This window comes from Mus musculus, chromosome 10 (genome assembly GCF_000001635.26).
Source record: "Mus musculus strain C57BL/6J chromosome 10, GRCm38.p6 C57BL/6J".
Classification (NCBI taxonomy): Eukaryota; Metazoa; Chordata; class Mammalia; order Rodentia; family Muridae; genus Mus; species Mus musculus.
In genome coordinates, this window is record NC_000076.6 from 71,583,337 (window position 1) to 71,607,004 (window position 23,668).

Genomic DNA, 23,668 nt, shown 5'->3' on the forward strand with positions numbered 1-23,668 from the left:
GTTTTTATTTAAGGACTTGTAACTCTTTAGCAGTGTTCTACTATATTTCTTTAAGTGAGTTATTAAAGTCCTTCTTTATGTCCTCTACCATCATCATGAGATATGCTTTTAAATCCGGGTCTAGCTTTTCGGTTCTGTTGGGGTGCCCAGGACTAGGTGGGGTGGGATTGCTGCATTCTGATGATGGTGAGTGGTCTTGATTTCTGTTAGTAGGATTCTTTTGCCATCTGGTAATCTCTGGAGCTAGTTGTTATAGTTGTCTCTGGTTAGAGCTTGTTCCTAAGGTGATTCTGTTAGCCTCTATCAGCAGACCTGGGAGACTAGCTCTCTCCTCTGAGTTTCAGTGGTCAGAGCAATCTTTGCAGGTAAGCTCTCCTCTTACAGGAAAGATGCACAGATATCTGGCCTTAGGACCTCCCTCCTGGCCGAAGATGAAGGCCCAAACCAGGACCTGTCCCGAAGCTGAGATGCTTTGGCCTGTCCCAGAAGCTGTTAGCTTCTGTATTCTAAACTCTCACCTGTGCAGAATACTCTCGGAGGAGTCCTGGAACCAAGATGTCTGCAGCTGATGCTCAGGCCAAGCGCTCCTGGCCCGGGTGGACCCTTATCCTCTGGCCAGGAAAGTGGCTAGCTGTCTGGGGTCCGAAAAGGGGGCTCCCTTAGAAGCTCTGTGGCTTTCGCCTATCCCAGATGCTTTTAGCTTCTGTATTCCGTACTCTCACCTGTGCAGAATACTCTCAGCTGGTTCCCGGAACCAAGATGTCTGCTGCCGATGCTCAGGCAAAGCGCTCCCAGGCCGGGTGGTCCCCTTTCCTCTGGCCGGGAAAGTGGCCGGATGTCTGGGGCCTGTGCAGAATACATTCGGCTGGGTCCAGGAACCAAGATGTCTGCTGCCGATGCTCAGGCTGTTCTATACTTATTATCTGAACTCTTGCCTTCAGCTACCCAGGCCTCAAACTCCTGGTCTGGGCCCATTCTTTTTCTCAATGGTGTACTTCCACCCTTTGGCCCAAGTGTAAGTGCTTAAGAGTTCCTGGAACCATCCTTCGGTTAGTAAATATTTATGTTTTCTCTTCTTGGTACAAATGAGCGGGGGTTGGGTGGGGCATACAGGGTTTATTTAAATAAATATTTCCAAAGTTGGTCACATGTATCAAGAAAGGGGTCCTCTATCTGTTGAGGTTTGGTCTTGATATCTATTATAATGTTAAGTGTGGGCCCCCAAGACCTGGGGTTTGCAGGTATCTACAAGTGACCCTGATCCAAGTGACCCTGCCCCCAAGTTATTTCTGATTGGAAATAAAGATGCCAACAGCCAACAGCTCGGCAGAAGAGACATAGGTGTGGTTTAGGATTCCTGGGTCTGGGGTTGGAGAAGAACCATGAGAGAAGAAGAAGGTGAATGGAGGAGAGAGAAGCCACCATAGGTTAGGTGTTTTCAAGAGAACATGGTCCTGAGGGCTGGTCAATGGGAGTTAAGAGCAGCCTAGATGAGACAGGAAGTAATATCTCAGGGTTATTGATAGGGAAGTAGATTCTAATAGCATAGAGTGTAGATATCTGCCCAGCTCTTGTGCTGATTAAGGTTTATTGTAAATATAAAGGTTGCATTTTTTTTTAATCTATCAGCGAACTAAATGGTCAAAGGCCAAGTAGAAACCCTGGGTTGGGATTAAATACCCTCTATAACACCTGTTTAAATCATTGAAGCAGCAAACTTCATGTGCCTCTCCCCAAGAACCACTGCCCAAATAGGTGGGTGTTTTCTCTCTCTTTCTTTCTTCCTTTCTTTCTTCCTTCATTCCTTCCTTCCTTCCTTCCTTTCTTTCTTTCTTTCTTTCTTTTTTTTTTTTTTTTTTAATTAGGTATTTAGCTCATTTACATTTCCAATGCTATACCAAAAGTCCCCCTTACCCACCCACCCCCACTCCCCTACCCACCCACTCCCCCCCTTTGGCCCTGGCGTTCCCCTGTACCGGGGCACACAAAGTCTGCGTGTCCAATGGGCCTCTCTTTCCAGTGATGGCCTACTAGGCCATCTTTTGATACATATGCAGCTAGAGTCAAGAGCTCAGGGGTACTGGTTAGTTCATAATGTTGTTCCACCTATAGGGTTGAAGATCCCTTTAGCTCCTTGGGTACTTTCTCTAGCTCCTCCATTGGGAGCCCTGTGATCCATCCATTAGCTGACTGTGAGCATCCACTTCTGTGTTTGCTAGGCCCCGGCATAGTCTCACAAGAGACAGCTACATCTGGGTCCTTTCGATAAAATCTTGCTAGTATATGCAATGGTGTCAGCGTTTGGATGCTGATTATGGGGTGGATCCCTGGATATGGCAGTCTCTACATGGTCCATCCTTTCATCTCAGCTCCAAACTTTGTTTCTGTAACTCCTTCCATGGGTGTTTTGTTCCCACTTCTAAGGAGGGGCATAGTGTCCACACTTCAGTCTTCATTTTTCTTGAGTTTCATGTGTTTAGGAAATTGTATCTTATATCGTGGGTATCCTAGGTTTTGGGCTAGTATCCACTTATCAGTGAGTACATATTGTGTGAGTTCCTTTGTGATTGTGTTACCTCACTCAGGATGATGCTCTCCAGGTCCATCCATTTGGCTAGGAATTTCATAAATTCATTCTTTTTAATAGCTGAGTAGTACTCCATTGTGTAGATGTACCACATTTTCTGTATCCATTCCTCTGTTGAGGGGCATCTGGGTTCTTTCCAGTTTCTGGCTATTATAAATAAGGCTGCTATGAACATAGTGGAGCATGTGTCCTTCTTACCAGTTGGGGCTTCTTCTGGATATATGCCCAGGAGAGGTATTGCTGGATCCTCCGGTAGTACTATGTCCAATTTTCTGAGGAACCGCCAGACTGATTTCCAGAGTGGTTGTACAAGCCTGCAATCCCACCAACAATGGAGGAGTGTTCCTCTTTCTCCACATCCTCGCCAGCATCTGCTGTCACCTGAATTTTTGATCTTAGCCATTCTGACTGGTGTGAGGTGGAATCTCAGGGTTGTTTTGATTTGCATTTCCCTGATGATTAAGGATGTTGAACATTTTTTCAGGTGCTTCTCTGCCATTCGGTATTCCTCAGGTGAGAATTCTTTGTTCAGTTCTGAGCCCCATTTTTTAAGGGGGTTATTTGATTTTCTGAGGTCCACCTTCTTGAGTTCTTTATATATGTTGGATATTAGTCCCCTATCTGATTTAGGATAGGTAAAGATCCTTTCCCAGTCTGTTGGTGGTCTTTTTGTCTTATAGACAGTGTCTTTTGCCTTGCAGAAACTTTGGAGTTTCATTAGGTCCCATTTGTCAATTCTCGATCTTACAGCACAAGCCATTGCTGTTCTGTTCAGGAATTTTTCCCCTGTGCCCATATCTTCAAGGCTTTTCCCCACTTTCTCCTCTATAAGTTTCAGTGTCTCTGGTTTTATGTGAAGTTCCTTGATCCACTTAGATTTGACCTTAGTACAAGGAGATAAGTATGGATCGATTCGCATTCTTCTACATGATAACAACCAGTTGTGCCAGCACCAATTGTTGAAAATGCTGTCTTTCTTCCACTGGATGGTTTTGGCTCCCTTGTCGAAGATCAAGTGACCATAGGTGTGTGGGTTCATTTCTGGGTCTTCAATTCTATTCCATTGGTCCACTTGTCTGTCTCTATACCAGTACCATGCAGTTTTTATCACAATTGCTCTGTAGTAAAGCTTTAGGTCAGGCATGGTGATTCCACCAGAGGTTCTTTTATCCTTGAGAAGAGTTTTTGCTATCCTCGGTTTTTTGTTATTCCAGATGAATTTGCAAATTGCTCCTTCTAATTCGTTGAAGAATTGAGTTGGAATTTTAATGGGGATTGCATTGAATCTGTAGATTGCTTTTGGCAAGATAGCCATTTTTACAATGTTGGTCCTGCCAATCCATGAGCATGGGAGATCTTTCCATCTTCTGAGATCTTCTTTAATTTCTTTCTTCAGGGACTTGAAGTTTTTATCATACAGATCTTTCACTTCCTTCGTTAGAGTCACGCCGAGATATTTTATATTATTTGTGGCTATTGAGAAGGGTGTTGTTTCCCTAATTTCTTTCTCAGCCTGTTTATTCTTTGTGTAGAGAAAGGCCATTGACTTGTTTGAGTTAATTTTATATCCAGCTACTTCACCGAAGCTGTTTATCTGGTTTAGGAGTTCTCTGTTGGAATTTTTAGGGTCACTTATATATACTATCATATCATCTGCAAAAAGTGATATTTTGACTTCCTCTTTTCCAATTTGTATCCCCTTGATCTCCTTTTGTTGTCGAATTGCTCTGGCTAATACTTCAAGTACTATGTTGAAAAGGTAGGGAGAAAGTGGGCAGCCTTGTCTAGTCCCTGATTTTAGTGGGATTGCTTCCAGCTTCTCTCCATTTACTTTGATGTTGGCTACTGGTTTGCTGTAGATTGCTTTTATCATGTTTAGGTATTGGCCTTGAATTCCTGATCTTTCCAGAACTTTTATCATGAATGGGTGTTGGATCTTGTCAAATGCTTTTTCTGCATCTAACGAGATGATCATGTGGTTTTTGTCTTTGAGTTTGTTTATATAATGGATTACATTGATGGATTTTCGTATATTAAACCATCCCTGCATCCCTGGAATAAAACCTACTTGGTCAGGATGGATGATTGCTTTAATGTGTTCTTGGATTCGGTTAGCGAGAATTTTATTAAGGATTTTTGCATCGATGTTCATAAGAGAAATTGGTCTGAAGTTCTCTATCTTTGTTGGATCTTTCTGTGGTTTAGGTATCAGAGTAATAGTGGCTTCATAAAATGAGTTGGGTAGAATACCTTCTACTTCTATCTTGTGAAAAAGTTTGTGCAGAACTGGAGTTAGATCTTCTTTGAAGGTCTGATAGAACTCTGCACTAAACCCGTCTGGTCCTGGGCTTTTTTTGGCTGGGAGACTATTAATAACTGCTTCTATTTCTTTAGGGGATATGGGACTGTTTAGAAGGTCAACTTGATCCTGATTCAACTTTGGTACCTGGTATCTGTCCAGAAATTTGTCCATTTCGTCCAGGTTTTCCAGTTTTGTTGAGTATAGCCTTTTGTAGAAGGATCTGATGGTGTTTTGGATTTCTTCAGGATCTGTTGTTATGTCTCCCTTTTCATTTCTGATTTTGTTAATTAGGATTTTGTCCCTGTGCCCTTTAGTGAGTCTAGCTAAGGGTTTATCTATCTTGTTGATTTTCTCAAAGAACCAACTCCTCGTTTGGTTAATTCTTTGAATAGTTCTTCTTGTTTCCACTTGGTTGATTTCACCCCTGAGTTTGATTATTTCCTGCCGTCTACTCCTCTTGGGTGAATTTGCTTCCTTTTTTTCTAGAGCTTTTAGATGTGTTGTCAAGCTGCTAGTATGTGCTCTCTCCCGTTTTTTCTTGAAGGCACTCATAGCTATGAGTTTCCCTCTTAGAAATGCTTTCATTGTGTCCCAAAGGTTTGGGTACGTTGTGGCTTCATTTTCATTAAACTCTAAAAAGTCTTTAATTTCTTTCTTTATTCCTTCCTTGACCAAGGTATCATTGAGAAGAGTGTTGTTCAGTTTCCATGTGAATGTTGGCTTTCTGTTATTTATTTTGTTATTGAAGATCAGCCTTAGTGCATGGTGATCTGATAGGATACATGGGACAATTTCAATATTTTTGAATCTGTTGAGGCCTGATTTGTGACCTATTATGTGGTCAATTTTGGAGAAGGTACCATGAGGTGCTGAGAAGAAGGTATATCCTTTTGTTTTAGGGTAAAATGTTCTGTAGATATCTGTCAGATCCATTTGTTTCATCACTTCTGTTAGTTTCAGTGTGTCCCTGTTTAGTTTCTGTTTCCATGATCTGTCCATTGGTGAAAGTGGTGTGTTGAAGTCTCCCACTATTATTGTGTGAGGCGCAACGTGTGCTTTGAGCTTTACTAAAGTTTCTTTAGTGAATGTGGCTGCTCTTGTATTTGGAGCATAGATATTCAGAATTGAGAGTTCCTCTTGGAGGATTTTACCTTTGATGAGAATGAAGTGTCCCTCCTTGTCTTTTTTGATGACTTTGGGTTGGAAGTCAATCTTATCAGATATTAGGATGGCTACTCCTGCTTGTTTCTTCATACCATTTGCTTGGAAAATTGTTTTCCAGCCTTTCATTCTGAGGTAGTGTCTATCTTTTTCTCTGAGATGAGTTTCCTGTAAGCAGCAAAATGTTGGGTCTTGTTTGTGTAGCCAGTTTGTTAGTCTATGTCTTTTTATTGGCGAGTTGAGACCATTGATGTTAAGAGATATTAAGGAAAAGTAATTGTTGCTTCCTGTTATTTTAGTTGTTAAAGGTGGCATTCTGTTCTTGTGGCTGTCTTCTTTTAGGTTTGTTGAGGGATTACCTTCTTGTTTTTTCTAGGGCGTTGTTCCCATTCTTGTATTGGTTTTTTTCTGTTATTATCCTTTGAAGGGCTGGATTCGTGGAGAGATAATGCGTGAATTTGGTTTTGTCGTGGAATACTTTGGTTTCTCCCTCTATGATAATTGAGAGTTTGGCTGGGTATAGTAGCCTGGGCTGCAGTTTGTGTTCTCTTAGTGTCTGTATAACATCTGTCCAGGCTCTTCTGGCTTTCATAGTCTCTGGTGAAAAATCTGGTGTAATTCTGATAGGCTTGCCTTTATATGTTACTTGACCTTTTTCCCTTACTGCTTTTAGTATTCTATCTTTATTTAGTGCATTTGATGTTCTGATTATTATGTGTCGGGAGGAATTTCTTTTCTGGTCCAGTCTATTTGGAGTTCTGTAGGCTTCTTGTATGTTCATATGCATCTCATTCTTTAGATTTGGGAAGTTTTCTTCAATAATTTTGTTGAAGATGTTTGCTGGACCTTTGAGTTGAAAATCTTCATTCTCATCCACTCCTATTATCCGTACGTTTGGTCTTCTTATTGTGTCCTGGATTTCCTGGATATTTTGAGTTAGGATCTTTTTGCATTTTCCATTTTCTTTGATTGTTGTGCCGATGTTCTCTATGGAATCTTCTGCACCTGAGATTCTCTCTTCCATCTCTTGTATTCTGTTGCTGATGCTCAAATCTATGGTTCCAGATTTCTTTCCTAGGGTTTCTATATCTAGTGTTGCCTCGCTTTGAGTTTTCTTTATTGTGTCTACTTCCCTTTTTAGGTCTAGTATGGTTTTGTTCATTTCCATCACCTGTTTGTATGTTTTTTCCTCTTTTTCTGTAAGGACTTCTACCTGTTTGATTGTGTTTTCCTGTTTTTCTTTAAGGACTTGTAACTCTTTAGCAGTGTTCTCCTGTATTTCTTTAAGTGATTTATTAAAGTCCTTCTTGATGTCCTCTACCATCATCATGAGATATGCTTTTAAATCTAGGTCTAGGTTCTCAGGTGTGTTGGGGTTCCCTGGACTGGGCGAAGTGGGTGTGCTGGGTTCTGGTGATGGTGAGTGGTCTTGGTTCCTGTTAGTAAGATTCCTCCGTTTACCTTTCGCCATCTGGTAATCTCTGGAGTTAGTAGTTATAGTTGACTCTGTTTAGAGATTGTTCTTCTGGTGATTCTGTTACCGTCTATCAGCAGACCTGGGAGACAGATTCTCTCCTCTGAGTTTCAGTGCTCAGAGCACTCTCTGCTGGCAAGCTCTCTTACAGGGAAGGTGCGCAGATATCTTGTATTTGGACCTCCTCCTGGCCGAAGAAGAAGGCCCAAAACAGGACCTTTCTCATACACTGTGTTGCTTTGGCAGTTCCCAGGTGGTACAGACTCTCACCTAAGCAGACTAAATTCCTAAGTTCCTTGGAGTCCCGGGACCAAGATGGCGACCGCTGCTGCTGTGGCTTAGGTCGCCTCCCCAGCCCGGCGGGCACCTGTCCTCTGGTCCGGAAGGTGGCCGGCTGTCCCCGGCCCACACAGGGTGCTGCCTCAGCGCCTCTGTGCTTCTGCCTGTTCCAGAAGCTGTCAGGTTCTCTGGCGCACCCTCTCACCTGTTCAGACTAATTTCCTAAGTTCGGCGGGTCCCGGACCAAGATGGCGACCGCTGCTGCTGTGGCTTAGGCCGCCTCCCCAGCCGGGTGGGCACCTGTCCTCTGGTCCGGAAGGTGGCCGGCTGTCCCCGGCCCACGCAGGGTGCTGCCTCAGCGCCTCTGTGCTTCCGCCTGTTCCAGAAGCTGTCAGGTTCTCTGGCGCACCCTCTCACCTGTTCAGACTAATTTCCTAAGTTCGGCGGGTCCCGGACCAAGATGGCGACCGCTGCTGCTGTGGCTTAGGTCGCCTCCCCAGCCGGGCGGGCACCTGTCCTCCGGTCCGGAAGGTGGCCGGCTGTCCCCGGCCCACACAGGGTGCTGCCTCAGCCCCTCTGTGCTTCTGCCTGTTCCAGAGGCTGTCAGGTTCTCTGGCGCACCCTCTCACCTGTTCAGACTAATTTCCTAAGTTCGGCGGGTCCCGGACCAAGATGGCGACCGCTGCTGCTGTGGCTTAGGCCGCCTCTCTTTCTTTCTTTCTTTCTTTCTTTCTTTCTTTCTTTCTTTCTTTCTTTCTTTCTTTCTTTCTTTCTTTCTTTCTTTCTTTCTTTTTCTCTCTTTCTCTCTTTCTCTCTCTCTCTCTTTCTTTCTTTCTTTCTTTCTTAGATTTATTTACTGTATATAAGTACACTGTAGCTGTTGTGAGCCACCATGTGGTTGCTGGGATTTGAACTCAGGACCTACAGAAGAGCAGTTAGTGCTCTTAACCACTGAGCTGTCTCCAGCCTGGATGCTTCCTTTGCATCTCAGAATTCTACTTTCCCTTTCTATCTCCTTCTGTTCCTGGGAAGCTTTAAGTGTGAATCTCAGGACTGGCATTCTGCACGGGACTTGAACACATTCTACTAAGAGATATCAAGGAGTCATGAGAAGCAAACTGAAGATTTTCAAGCATCATTGTCCTTGAATTGTACTATGGAAAAGCTGCTCTGTTACACTGTATGCCAGGAGAACTTTGACTGCCCATTGAGTGGACCAGTCAGAAGGATGTCTACAAGGCTTCTTGGCACTACACTTCCTTTTAAAAAATGTTTATTATTTTTAAAACTTATGTGCATTTATGTCTCCCTCATGCATGTATGTGTGCCATGTGTGTGCAGTATCCACAGAGGCCAAGAGAATGTTGGATTCCCTTAAACTGAAATGACAAAGACTCGTGAGCCTCCGTGTCTGTGCTGGGCACTAAACCTGGGTTTCCTTCACGAGCAGCAAGCTCTCTTAACTGCTGAGCCATCAGGAGTGCGTAGAAGGCTTGGCTCCAGCTTGTCTTAGGAGAAGACAGAACATTTGAGAGCAGCGAAGAGGCTTTTGAGATGCCATCCCCTTCTGCATTCTCTGCCTCCTGCACTTTAGTAGGGAAACAGCCCTCCTCCACCACCTTCTCCTGTAAGACTTATGGTGCTAGCACAGGCCCAAAGCAAAAGACCTGGATGATTGTGGACTGAACACCAGAAACTGCGAGCCAAAGCAAACCATTTCTCCTCTTTGAGTTGATTTGGCTCGGGTGTTTTTTGTTTTTGTTTTTGTTGTTATTGTTCGTTTTTCATAGCAACAAAAAACCCTAATGAACACACTGTCCTTTTTGGGCCTGTTCCACAGACTATTTTAAATGCAAATCTTAGATTCCTTTATTCTCCCCTCCCCTCTTTCCTCATCTCCTTCCCTATTAAAAATAAACCTAAAATTTATTTTTAATTATTATTTTCTTAAGACAAAGTCTCCTGTAGCTCAGGATATCCTTAAGCTAGACTTGAACTCTGGATCCTCCTGCTTCTGTCTTTCAAACGCTGGTGTTACAGGCATGCATGCCCATGTCTGATTTAGTTAATCTGCTTTACTTTTTATGAAACAAATTTTAAGAGTCAGAAATGCTATTTAGCATTTTTGTGACTTCTATGACTTACATGGAACGGGCTGGATGAAATCCCATCGCCAAGTCTGTGTACTTAGAGTTGGAGCTGTCAGCCCAGGATGCGTCTCTGGACTCCGGAAAGTGTAATTCAGAAGTTAGGGGACTAATATCCAATATATATAAAGAACTCAAGAAGGTGGACTCCAGAAAATCAAATAACCTCATTAAAAATGGGGCTCAGAGCTGAACAAAGAATTCTCACCTGAGGAATACTGAATGGCTGAGAAGCACCTGAAAAAATGTTCAACATCCTTAATCATCAGGGAAATGCAAATCAAAACAACACTGAGATTCCACTTCACTCCAGTCAGAATGGCTAAGATCATAAATTCAGGTGACAGCAGATGCTGGCGAGGATGTGGAGAAAGAGGAACACTCCTCCATTGTTGGTGGGATTGCAGGCTTGTACAACCACTCTGGAAATCAGTCTGGCGGTTCCTCAAAAAATTGGACATAGTACTACCGGAGGATCCCGCAATACCTCTCCTGGGCATATATCCAGAAGATGTCCCAACTGGTAAGAAGGACACATGCTCCACTATGTTCATAGCAGCCTTATTTATAATAGCCAGAAGCTGGAAAGAACCCAGATGCCCCTCAACAGAGGAATGGATACAGAAAATGTGGTACATTTACACAATGGAATACTACTCAGCTATTAAAAAATAAATTTATGAAATTCCTAGGTAAATGGATGGACCTGGAGGGCATCATCCTGAGTGAGGTAACCCAATGACAAAGGAACTCGCACAATATGTACTCACTGATAGTGGATATTAGCCCAGAAACTTAGGATACCCAAGATATAAGATACAATTTGCTAAACGCATGAAATTCAAGAAGAATGAAGACCAAAGTGTGGACACTTTGCTCCTTCTTAGAAATGGGAACAAAACACCCATGGAAGGAGTTACAGAGACAAAATTTGGAGCTGTGATGAAAGGATGGACTATCTAGTGATTGCCATATGCAGGGATCCATCCCATAATCAGCTTCCAAACACTGACACCATTGCATACACTAGCAAGATTTTGCTGAAAGGACCCAGATATAGCTGTCTCTTGTGAGACTATGCCGGGGCCTAGCAAACACATAAGTGGATGATCACAGTCAGCTATTGGATGGGTCACATGGCCCCCAATGGAGGAGCTAGAGAAATTACCCAAGGAGCTAAAGGGAACTGCAACCCTATAGGTGGAACAACAATATGAACTAACCAGTACCCCGGAGCTCTTGACTCTAGCTGCATATGTATCAAAAGATGGCCTAGTAGGCCATCACTGCAAAGAGAGGCCCATTGGACTTGCAAACTTTTTATGCCCCAGTACAGGGGAACCCCAGGGTCAAAAAGGGGCAGTGGGTGGGTAGGGGATTGGGGGGGTGGGTATGGCGGACTTTTGGGATAGCATTGAAAATGTAAATGAGGAAAATACCTAATAAAAAAAATTAAAAAACAAAACAAAACAAAACCAGAAAGCTAGCCACAAGTGTGGACAACAGGAGGCGTGGTTCTGTCAGTGGGCGTGGTAAATGCCTGTTTACCACATCTGTTAGGTGCTAACCGCAGCTCTGCCTGCTTTATGGTCTATTCTCAGGAGAAGGAGAAGATTAAAGTATTCTCAATCTAACAGCTGGTAAAACAAACTGAGGAGTTACAATGCCCTGTTTGCTATCAAATGGGGCTTCAGGGGTGGGGAGAATTTGAAGCAGGACTTGTTTGATCCTAAAATCTATGTGGGAGCCTAGCTTTGTCTCTGTGTGAACCCCAAGTGAGAATTTAAATATTTCTCTCTCTCTCTCTCTCTCTCTCTCTCTCCTTGGTGTTTTGAGACAGGGTTTCTCTTTGTAGCCCTGACTGTCCTGGAACTCACTCTGTAGACCAGACTGGCCTCGAACTCAGAGATCCACCTGCCTCTGTGCGCCACCACACCCGGCTATTTTTTCCTCTTTTTAAAAAAGTTTATTGTTTTAAAATAGTGTGTGTTGGGTCAGGGAATGTAATTGTATTTGAGAGCAGGTGCATAAGGAAGTCATGGTGTCAGATCCCCTGAGTTAAGGTGAGTTATTGTGAGGCAGTCTACACAGATGCTGGGAACCAAACTCAGGTCATCTGCAAGAGAGCCACACTGGTTCTTCATAGTGGTTCATACAGCAGACACATTGCTCCAGTTCCACAATTATATATTTACCCAACAATGGCCACACAGAGGGTGAGAATACATTTAGTAGTGCCATGCCAATTTTAATATCTATAAAGATTCCCTCCCCGCCAAGCTGAGTCTCAATGTACAGTTCAGGGTGGCCTTGAACTTAGAGATCACGCTGCCTCAGATTCTGGAGTGCTAAGATTGTTACAGGGACATATCAGCATGCAGAGCTAGAAAATATTAATAGTATCTACTGACGATGTGCCAGCTCATAAATATCGAGGACCATTTATTCATTAGTAAACTGAATCGTTTTCTCCTATGTGAAATCATTTTGCTTGATTTGTTTTTCTTTAAATCCAAACTAGGAAGATGTAACTTTTCTCCCTAAAAATGAAATTGCTTTTTTACAAATTGCATTCTCTGATTTTCTCATCAGCCTGCTTTCAGGATATCCACGTGTTCAATATGCTTGCTCGAAGTTTGGCCCACACCAAATGGTTGTTTAACCCAAATATCTGAGCAGCAAACTGAGCTGATCCTTCTGGAGAAATTATAGTTGAACAGCCAAGACCAGTGGGCAGTGGAAGAGATGACCACATAACCTGAGCCCCCCCCCCCGTCTGGTGTGATCGGGGAACAGCTGATAACCAGATATTTAGTATTACCAGACATCACTTGGCCTAGACCATTGCTTCTGCAGCCAGTGTGACAAATACAGTAGCTATGCCGTCCCCTTCACATTCTGCTTCAACCCTCAAAGTTTCATCTGGTCCTTTATGTGCAGATGTTACTCTAAGTTCACACAGAATCCCCAAATTTCCACAAGGCTTCTTAATTTTTTCACAGTGACCAAGGTCAGAGGTTGAATCCATCAGCACTCCCACCCTGCACTGACTGTCTGACTTGAGAAGCAACTCCACTCGGTCTGCAGCCCACTCAGAGTCTTTCTTCATCATCTGGAGTCCTTCTGGAGTTACTTCTTTGAGATCGCAGTAAGACTGTTTGTCTTTCTGCTGGCTCCGATCTCCTGATGGCCTTAGTCTCCAGGAACCATTATCAATGACATCAGCAAGAACAATCTCTTTGGTGGTTACATCAATGCCAAGTTCAATCTTCAAATAAACCAGCGTACAGTTCTGGGGCAGCCAGGACTTCTCCAGAATTTCAAAAACAGCTTGTGTGGTGTGACTCATGATGTCCATGTCAGTCTTTCCTATAACAAGGCCAACAAAGCACAATTCTGCAGCGATGAGCTGCTCCTCAGACCACTGTGGATCATTACTGGCATCATCCTTGAAGAATGTCTCCACTTTTGGTGGATAAAACTTACACACCTCCTTTGCCCAGGACTCCTTTTGAGAAAAAGATCCAGTTGCTATTCCTCGGCATACCCATTCAATTGTAATCATTTCACATTGGGAATGCAATGAAAGTAGTCTCCCCAAATTTCTTGGTGAAAGCAGTTTTTATACCAGCTTCCTGTAACAACTGAAATATGCGGCTGGTGATCTTATTGGCCATGGCAGCTTTGCCTTCCAGGTGGTTTTTTCTAGCTGCATTCCCTTGCTGTAATCTGGTCCTTGGACTGCAAGAGGACTCTGCCTGGGTTATCTAACAATTCATAGACTTCTTTTGTTTTACCCTCACAGAGTTTCTTCCCGATGTTCAGTACTTTCGCTGTCGCCATTATCCTAGGTGAACTAGAGGAACAGACCTCATGAGAATAAGAGTGAGACTTTAAATCTTTATTCTGCTAGTAATGGAGTTTTTTTTCCTCCTGAGTACGAAAGCTGTTTTCCCTGTCAAAGAGAGGATGGAGCAGGAGATAGGTGATAGAAGTTGGCTTTTAGTTAAGGATTGGGTCTCTGCCATTGTGTCTCTGGAACATTCTTAATTGCCTCCTCCTCCTCTTTTGATTTGTATTGACTTCCATTTTCTAAGAAAGGAACCTTGAAAGGTGTGGAGGTGTTTCTGAGTGAGGAGAGAGAGAACCAAGTTACGTAAGATTTCCTCTTTGTGGGATTGAAGCTTTGATTATAGGGGAATGTTTTCGATTTTTAAAAAACACAGCTCACATCCACTCCTCTCAAGGATACTGTTCCAACAATAAAGACAGAGTGGAATTAGAATCAATCAAACATTAGTTCTGTACATTTCAGTATATAAGAAAATGAAATTTAGAGAAATCACTATTATTTTAATATATTTTATTTATTTATTGAGAAATTTATAAATACATACAATGAATTTCTATTATATTCACTCCCATTTCTCCTCCAACTCCTCCTTGTCCTCTAAGGAGTTTCTGTCTCTTTTTTCTTGATTCAATTGAGGCCAATAGGTCCTTCCCATATACACAAGAGTGTACGCTTACATAGTCAACCACACAGCCAAGGTAGTGAAAGAGAAAAGTTATTAGGATATGGGAGAAGTGGATCTGTTCAGCAATAGTTCTTTAGGGCGAGCTTGATTTTCTTTGGCAGCAGTTCAGTCCTGTAGCAAACACCAACTACAAATCAGCAGAGGCAGACCAGTCTAGGCAGGCAATCAGCACACACGAACTTCCCTCACACCGTCAGCTGCTGTCCAGTCCTGAAGGAACCGGTAGACTCTTTAACCAGCCGGAGGTAAGGCAGTTGGCATGAGGCCATGCAAGTGGCAAACTGCCGCAGAAACTTCCCGAGCAGTTCTTGGGCAAGCTTCTCTTAATGGCAGTCTTTGGAGCAAAGCAAACCAATGCTCAGTGCTCGTCTCCCACTGTCTGTGGGGTCATATCCACTTCACATAGGTGTGAGGCCTGGCACATGGTTAATCTACCAGAGACCATGCCTCTAAAGAAAAATCTACTTTCCTTCTCCTAACAGTCCTCAACTTTCAATAGCACCTCATCTTGGCAAAGATCTCTTGTGACTTCTGGATATGACAGGACATTGTGTTCATGGATACACAGTAGGTATGGTTGCTGCAGAAAACTCTGAACAAGACCAAGCCAGAAGACATTCCAGAATGGATGGGGGAGGGGAAATCACCATTCTTAATGCTCTAACGAATATTTAGAGAAAATAATTTAGGGATCAAATTTAGGACACTCCTAATCCTCTTATGACTTTATGACTTAATCACGAGTGATTTATTTGGCTTCTTAATAGTTTTTATTTTAAGTTATGTGTATGTGTGTGTATGCCCATGTCGATGCTTTTGGAGTCCAGAAGAGAGCGTCAGATCAGTGACGCCCTCTTGGGTGGGTATTCACATGTAAGTGTAGTGCTCCTGAAGTCCTGAAGAGGGCACCAGATTCCTGGAGCTGGAATTATGGGTAGCCATGACTCGCTTTGCTGAAGTTCAGTTCTTTCTCCAGATGTCTGTCTTTCTCTTATTGGCTATCTGTTTCTAGATTAAAAAAAAATACCGTTTTTATGTTAGTGATGACACCATTAAAAAAACAAAAGATATTATTTTATTTTCATATTTTCTTGTCTGCATTTCATGTATCCTTCATTTAATATTTACCCTGATTTAATCAATTTTTAAAAAAAATCCCACATTAAACCTTTGGGTTGATTTTATTTCATATACCAACATCCTTTGGCAACACTTTGCCTTCAGATGACCCAATGTTTTGTCTGGTTTTCAATCCCAGGAAGGACAGATAGTGTGGTGGTTTGAATAGGGATGGCCCCCATAGACTCCTGTGTTTGAATGCTTGGCCTATAGGGAATTACACTATTAGGATGTGTGGCCTTGTTGGAGTAGGTTGTGGTCTTGTCAGAGGAAGTGTGTCACTGTAGGAGGCGGGCCTTGAGGTCTCCTATGCTTAAGCTCTGCCCAGTGTGACACACAGTCTTCTTCTGCTGTCGGCAGAAGATGTAGAACTTTCAGCTCCTCCAGTAGCATGTCTGCCTGTATGCTGCCATGCTTCCTGTCACAATGATAATAAATTAAATCTCTGATTCTGTAAGCTATCTTTTATTTAATGTTTTTCTTTATAACGGTTGCCATAGTCATGGTGTCTCTTCACAGCAATAGAACCCAAACTAAGACAGTTGGGTAGGTGTAGTGGCTATTCCTGGTTGTCAACATGACTGTATCTGGAATGAACTACAATCCAGAATTGGAAGGCTCACCAGTGATCCTAATCTGAGGCTTCTCGATAGAAGTTTCTGACCTGGATCTTGGCATGGAGATCTTGAGGCACAGTGGCTATGAATTCCAGAAGATTAAGACAGGGAGACCTCTGAGTTCAAGGTCTTCTGTGATTAAAAGCTTTAGTTATCACAGAAGAAAGGAGCTTCAGTTGAGGAAATGCCTCCATGAGATACAGCTGTGGGGCATTTTTTCAATTAGTGATCAAGAGGGGAGGGCCCTTGTGGGTGGTGACACCCCTGGGCTGGTGGTAATAGGTTCTATAAGAAAGCCAGTTAAGCAAGCCAGGGGAACCAAGCCAGTAAGTAACATCCCTCCATGGCTTCTTCATCAGCTCCTGCTTGCTGACCTGCTTGAGTTCCAGCCCTGACTTCCTTTGGTGATGAACAGCAATATGGAAGTGGAAGCTGAATAAACCCTTTCCTCCCCGACCTGCTTATTGGTCATGATGTTTGTGCAGCAATAGAAACCCTGACTAAAACAGTAGGCTATTATTTTTTTATTTGAGTTTTGAGACAGGGTCTCTTGCTATATTCAAGTGTATTCTGGGACTTACCATGGGGAACCCTCTTGGCAAACATTCTACCTCATCCTCCAAAATGTTGAAATTCTAGATAGGAGCTGCCACACTCTGTTTGGCCGGCCCACTTAAGGGACACTCTTCATTCTTTCTTCTATCCTCTCTTCTCTAACTGTCCTAGCTGAAGACAGACACTTGTGTCTGTCCTTTGGCTATCAGAGTATTGAAACGGTGGACCCCAACACATGAATGCTGTAAGCTTATTGTCACTGGAGCTGGAGAGTTTGTCTCTTAGAAAAAGAGTTCATACTCTTGTGTGGCAATATGTCAGATCACCTTGCAGGACAGACTGGAGCTGAGATGATGATGGGTCAGTGATAGGCTGGACCACACCTTGATTAGGACTGCTTATCTAAGAACATATCTTGTCCTTATTTGAAGATAACTTCATGCCAAGACCCAAGAATGGGTATTGAGGTTTGATCTGTTGCTATGTATTGTAATGCTAAGTACCGGCCCCCAATACTTGGTTGCCCCAGAGACAAGAGAGTCTGAATATAGACCCAAGTGATGCTGTGTGACCTTGCTCCCCAGTTATTTCTGACTAGTAAATAAAGATACCAACAGCCAATAGCTGGGGAAAAGAGGCATAGGTGGGTTTAGGGTTCCCATGCTCGGTGTCAGAAGAGATCAGGAAGGGGAGAGGAGAAGGTGGAAAGAGGAGAAGCTGCCATGAGGTAAGAATCGTAAACTAATGGCCATGTGGGCTGGCTGATTGGAGTTAAGAGCGGCCCAGATGAAACATGGCACATTATATAATGGGATTATTGGCTGGGGAATAGACATAGTAGCATAGAGGATAGATATCTGCCCAGCTCTTGTGCTGATTAAGGCTTATTATAATGATAAAGGTTGTTTGTGTGTCTATTTTTTCTGGGAACTGAATGGCTAAAGGTGGGGTAGAAACCTCTGATTGGAATTAAAATTTGTATTCTCTCTCTGCTTTTCACTGTTTTGATTTCTTTAAGGCCACTTGAGGTCAGGTGGCCAGCTCTTACATTGTTATGGTCTGCCAGGACCTGAGCTCTGTCCCTCACACCTCTGGCAACTCCTGCTTCAGAGTGTCTCACTGTCTCCTCAGGCATTTGGATACTTGCCTAATATCTTTACACCCATTTCTAAACACTAGTTATTGAAAACCACAAATATATTATTTGGCTCATTATTGGATTCAAAAGCTAGCTTTAAAAAAGTTTAAATTAACTCAGAGGTTCTGCTGGTTTTTTTTTTTAATATTGGCTTTTCACATGATGATAACTGAAGCTAGAATTTCGAAAGAGATCAGAACTATCAATTTTCACCTTTACTGATGTTGAAATTTTTATGTTGCTTTTTTTCCCCCTTGTTACACTTTGAACATCAGGCTGCCTAAAGTCTTTGAAAAGAAATAATGAAGATCTTTGTATGTAGAAAAACCTATTCTTGCTCACAAATGTGTTTCCAGAATAGGCTAACGGTGATTTTCTGCTACGAGGAGTAAATAGTCCATTCTTCAGAGAAATTGTTTTGTTTTGTGATTCCTTTAAAATTTGTTTCCTTTGCAGCACAATGGCTTTCAGCCTGAGAAAAATGATCTGTTTTTGTCCCCATGCTGGTTGGTTTACCACTGTGCAAATGTGTCAAGGCAGGTTAGCACTTTGGTACTTCTAATGTGTCCTGGCAGTGTCCAGGGTGTTAATGAAGCATCCATGGCTTCTGGAGAGAAATGTAATGTCTTGAGTGCTGTATACTCAAGGCGTCATTCATAAGACCTGCCGGGACAGGATGGGTACTTTGTACAGTCCTGGGCCAGAGAGCTGAGGGTCAACTCTTTTTGCTGACTAATCTTCAAGATGAAGTGTGATGTATGGGTGGGAAAACTGGCTGCTGAACATAGGCCTACTTGCTCCACAAACTGTTCCATAATTGGGTTGGACACATTCTTGCCACCCGACTGGCAGTGAACCTACATCTTGTTGTGTTGCCTGAGCACTGGGATCCTGGAAGGATGGGCTCCACCCTGGCTGTGGGTAGAGTCCCACATGGTTGTACCTGGCTCTTCACCCTGACTCCACATGTATGCATGTTACAGTGACTCTGTTTTCTGCATTATAGCTCTTCTCTCTTGATGGAAGACAGATTCCTACTCTTAATGCAGTAGTTTTTGTTATTGTGCTGGGGGTGGAATCCTGGTTTGTGCTTAATGGTCAAACTCTTTTGTGCTGAGCTATATCTATGTTACCTGGAAGGGAAGATGTTGTTGAATGTATGGTACCTGAGAGTGTAGATAGACGAACTTAATGCTGACTCTTAATACAGTTCTGAAGGGATTGAGCCTAAAGGTAGTATATGGAGACTATGTGTGGTATTGAGGTGAAATAGTCTCAAAGTCTATTCTCATCCTGTAGGTAATGAAGGGAAATGGCTAGGGTACATAAGGAAGATGGTATCTGCTGAGAGATACACAAAGAGGAGGGACACAGGCCACTGAGACGCATGGAACCTTATGTGCAGCATTCTTCATACTGTGCCTTAACCAGGTGATAATAATTTTTTTATATATTAGGAACCACTGTTAGTAATTGTAGTGAGAATTTTGGTTTCTTGGAAAACACAGACATGTTATGTGAATACACTTTTGTTTTAATCCCAGGTGTGGGATATGAGGGTTGTTTCAGATTGTCCACAGCCGCTGACTATGATTTGTCTCGTGCTCTGGCAGGGGCATGATTCTGCCAGCTGCAGATAGTTTATGTTGGGAATTCTGGGGACTCTTCGGGGGGTTTATAAATGCCAGAGCCCTGTGAGGTAGCTGCTGCTCCTGCTGCTGTTCCTTCTCCTCCTCCTCCTATTCTTTCTGCTACTCCTCCTCCTCCTGTTGCTACTCCTTCTGCTCCTCCTTCTAATGCTGGTCTTGCTGCTCCTTCTCCTGCTGCTTCTGCTGCATCCCCTCCTCCTGCTGCCCCTTCTCCTGCTCCTCCTGCTCCTCTTGTTGCTCCTCCTTCAGCTGCTATTGTTGCTGCTAGTTGCTGGTTGCTGGTTGGAGATATCCTGATGCTGAAGACTGAACTTTCCCCAAGGAACTTGAATCCCCTCATCAGCAGGAAGTAGTTTAACAATATTGGTGCCCCCTTCTCCCTTTACACTTCCTTCTTTCCTACTTAGTGTTGGGGGCTGAAAAGGTGGAGAAGGGGGATAGGAAAAAGAACCCAACAAAGTAGTCAAAAGTCCGCTTACAAGTAATAACTTTAAAGAGCATTTATTTTAAATTGTGTGTATAAGTGTGTGCATAGGTGCACCTGAGTACAGCTTTTCTCAGAGTTGGTGTTATAGGAGGGTGTGAACCACTCTCGGTAGTTCTGGGGACCCAACTGAGATTCTCTGCAAGACCAGGACATGCTCTTAACCACTGAATTGCCTCTCCAGTCTCTGATAGAAATTATTAATGGAAATCTTGTAATCATGAAAATCCATGGTTAAGCTATAAGGTTGGAAAGTATCCGTGTGCTTAAGGACCCTTGTAGTTACTCTATACCCCCTCTCATAGGTTTATGTTAGGGTAAGCTCCTTAGTGATCTTGATCTCATCTAAAAACCTCAGTTTCTGCCTGTCACGTAATGTGACATTTTCAGGTTGGTTATTGATACATAGATGTCTATCTGCCACACCCACTACCACGATCTTAGTAATAGTGATTGGTCATCTTCTCTTACCACTCTGCTTGTGTGTGTGTGTGTGTGTGTGTGTGTGATTATAAGAAGTAGGCTCTCTGATAAACTTCATTTCACAGATGAGGACATCAGACACAAGAGCTAAATGCTTGTCCGTAGCTCCATATTAGGTGATAGGGATTGGCTGTATATGCCCGGCTCATGTCAAAGATAATCTGTTTTTCCTTCCCAGCCTCCATAAGAAGACTCTGAGACTAATTATTTATGAACAAATGCCTAGGACATAAGTTTGGCTCATTCCCCAACTAGCTTATTACCTATTTAACCAATTTAAACTATATCATGTCTTCCATGTGGTTAGTTACCTCTCCTTTGCTTATGTTTCCAAGTCTGGGGTGAATCCCCTCTTTATTCTACACTGAGTCAGCCAGCTACCTCCTGGCTTTTTATCTGTCTACTCAGCATTCTCTCCCTATTTCCCAGAATTCTTTCTCTTCCTGCCAGAGTTCTACCTTCCATTTCCTGCCTCAGCTCATTGGTTGTAGGGTTTTTTTAATTGACAGATGTTTATAAGTGATTCTCTCTACAGGCTCACCTCACTGAATGCCTTTAGGTTCAGAGATGTTATCCCAAATGACAGGATTTTACTTTTTCATAGCAGACCACTATTTTGCTGTGTATATGTAGCACCTTTTCCTTAATAATAGATTTGTTGACTGACAGTTAATTTGCTCTCATATTTTGGCCCTTGTGAATAGTTTGACAATAAACATGCATGTTCTTGTCTCTTGTGATAGACTTAACTATTCATTTTACATAACCTAGAGTCACCTGGGAAGAGCCTTTTGGTGAAGGATTATCTACATGAGGTTGGCCTGTAAGTATGGTTTTGAATCATTGACTTAAATCAATTGATGTAGGAAGACCTAGCCCACTTGGGTTCTGAATCCCCTCTTTATTCTATAGGCAGGGGGCTCTGAATTGTGTAAGAAGAGAAACAGAGAAACAAGCAAGCACATGAGTGTGCGTGCAGTCATTTTTCCCTTCTGGACCATGGATGTAACACGACTGGCTGTCATAAGATTCTGCTGCTGTAACCTACTCTCAGGCATGGACTGTAGCCTGGAATTGTGAGCTAAAAGACAACTGTTGCAGCCCCCCCCCCCAAATCTCTTGTTGTCAGGGAGTTTTATCACAGCAACATATGTGAAACTAGGATATTTTTGAAACACTGATTTAATTTCTTTTGGTAAGCATCAGTTGACTGCATCAAAGAGTAGAGAATGATTTTTGGGAAACTTCAATAACAGCTTCTCAAAATATGTCCACATTTCCACTAAAGTGCTTCTGTACAACAAGAGAAATAGTGGAGCAGAAAGAACAGCAGAAAATATTTATAGTTTTGTGTCTCCTAAGGGGCTAATAAGAGAGAAAGAGCGAGAGAGAGAGGGAGGGAGAGGGAGAGGGAGAGGGAGAGGGAGAGGGAGAGGGAGAGGGAGAGGGAGAGAGAGAGAGTGTGTGTGTTTCATTAGCAGAGCTCAAGCAAACTTGATAAAGGACACTTCTCAAAAGAAGATGTACAAATTCACAGCGGGTATTGGAAAAAAGATGCCCTGTGTCCTTAAAAAATTGTCAGTTGAACAAATCAAAACCACAAAACATCCTCACCTCACCAGGTCAGAATGCCATAACCTGCTCCCTCCACCTTTCTTACAGAGAGAAGTGGTGCTTTTAATTCCCAGTGTCTTAGATAATGTGTCCTGTGTCAAAATGCTTACAGGGTCAGGGCCCTTACTCAGGATCATTGAAGATTTTGGGTGAGTGATCACCCACGGCTGATACTGTTCTTCTCAATAACTCTTAAAGCCCACAGTAGAAGAAGATGAAGGAAATGTCTGTATTTGAATGCTTCAACCTGTGCAGTAAAAAGCATAATTCTTTCCCTTCCCATAAAAGCTGAGCTTTTCCTAATGGCAAATGTAAAACACCAGGAAGAACCCAGCTATTATTACAATGAACTCTAACATGATGGCAGTACATATGTATTTCTTAACGCTTACAAAAAGGCCCTGGGGGTGTCTAAATGCAGTAATGAAGCACTGTAAAAATGAGATTCATTTGAGAGAATTTCCTGTTCATAGTCTTTGATTTGAAAGCCACAAGCGTCGTAATGTCACAGAGAACCAAAGGATGTGTGCAAACAATGCAGAACACTAGCAGTTTTTACTTTTATTACTAGTAAATCGCCAGATGTTTATTTAAAAGTCCCCTTTGCATTTAATCTGGAACAAATGGCTTTTTGCAGTAATCCCTATATGCAAAGTCTTTCAGTTTTGCTATTGTCTGGTAACTAATGACACTGAATGAGTTTCTCTAAGTCCCAAGGGTACTCAGAGGCATCTGACTAGATTGTCCCCTCTGTTCCTGCTCTTATATGATAAGAGACCAACACACACACAACAAAGCTATGCTCAGGACACAGGGTTTCCTGCTCACTGTCTCAGCCAGGGAGAACAACGCATGTCTTTGGGAGAATCCGTCAATAAATGACCCCCTTGGCCTTCAAGACTTCTTTCCACATTGGACTTTTGAGTCAGCTGAAGTGAAAGGAATCAAGTTGTGTAACTGCATTAACCAAAATTCTAATGCCTTTTTGTTTGTTTTGATACACGTAGCCCAGGCTGATCCTGAAATTCCCATGTAATTGAAGTGGACTTAAATGCTGGCTCCTCTTGCCTCTTCCTCCCAATTGCTGGGATTGTATGCTTGCACCACCATGGTGCCTGCTTTGTGTTGTACTGGGGATTGAAGCTGACTAGGCAAGATGTCTGCCAGCTGAGGGCTCATTAACTCAGGTCATTTGCATTGATGCTAAGCTTGTCCAGAACAGGCCCAGAGGAGAAGGTTGTCTACCCTTAGAGAAGACATTCTTCTCTTATACTTTATACAAAATAAATAGTCTGAGATTCTTAGAATCTAGAAGATGGCAAATTCTTGGCATTATACCTTTACTATCAACATCTATTAGGAGCTGGAATAATGAACTCTTGAAATTTTGAACAGGACTTCGCCTGAGTGTTAATTTCCTCACAAAGCCAATCACCTGAGGCTCTACAGCCACGTTCCGGCTTGTTTGAAAATGTCAGGTTCGGTTGAATAAGTGTTCTGTGAGCACTGTCTTAACATTTT

General features: G+C 42.8%; 1 pseudogene; it reads right to left on the minus strand.

Annotated features, from left to right (window-relative positions):
• Positions 1 to 12,314: 12,314 nt before the first annotated feature.
• Positions 12,315 to 13,833, minus strand: Gm4797 (predicted gene 4797; annotated as a pseudogene).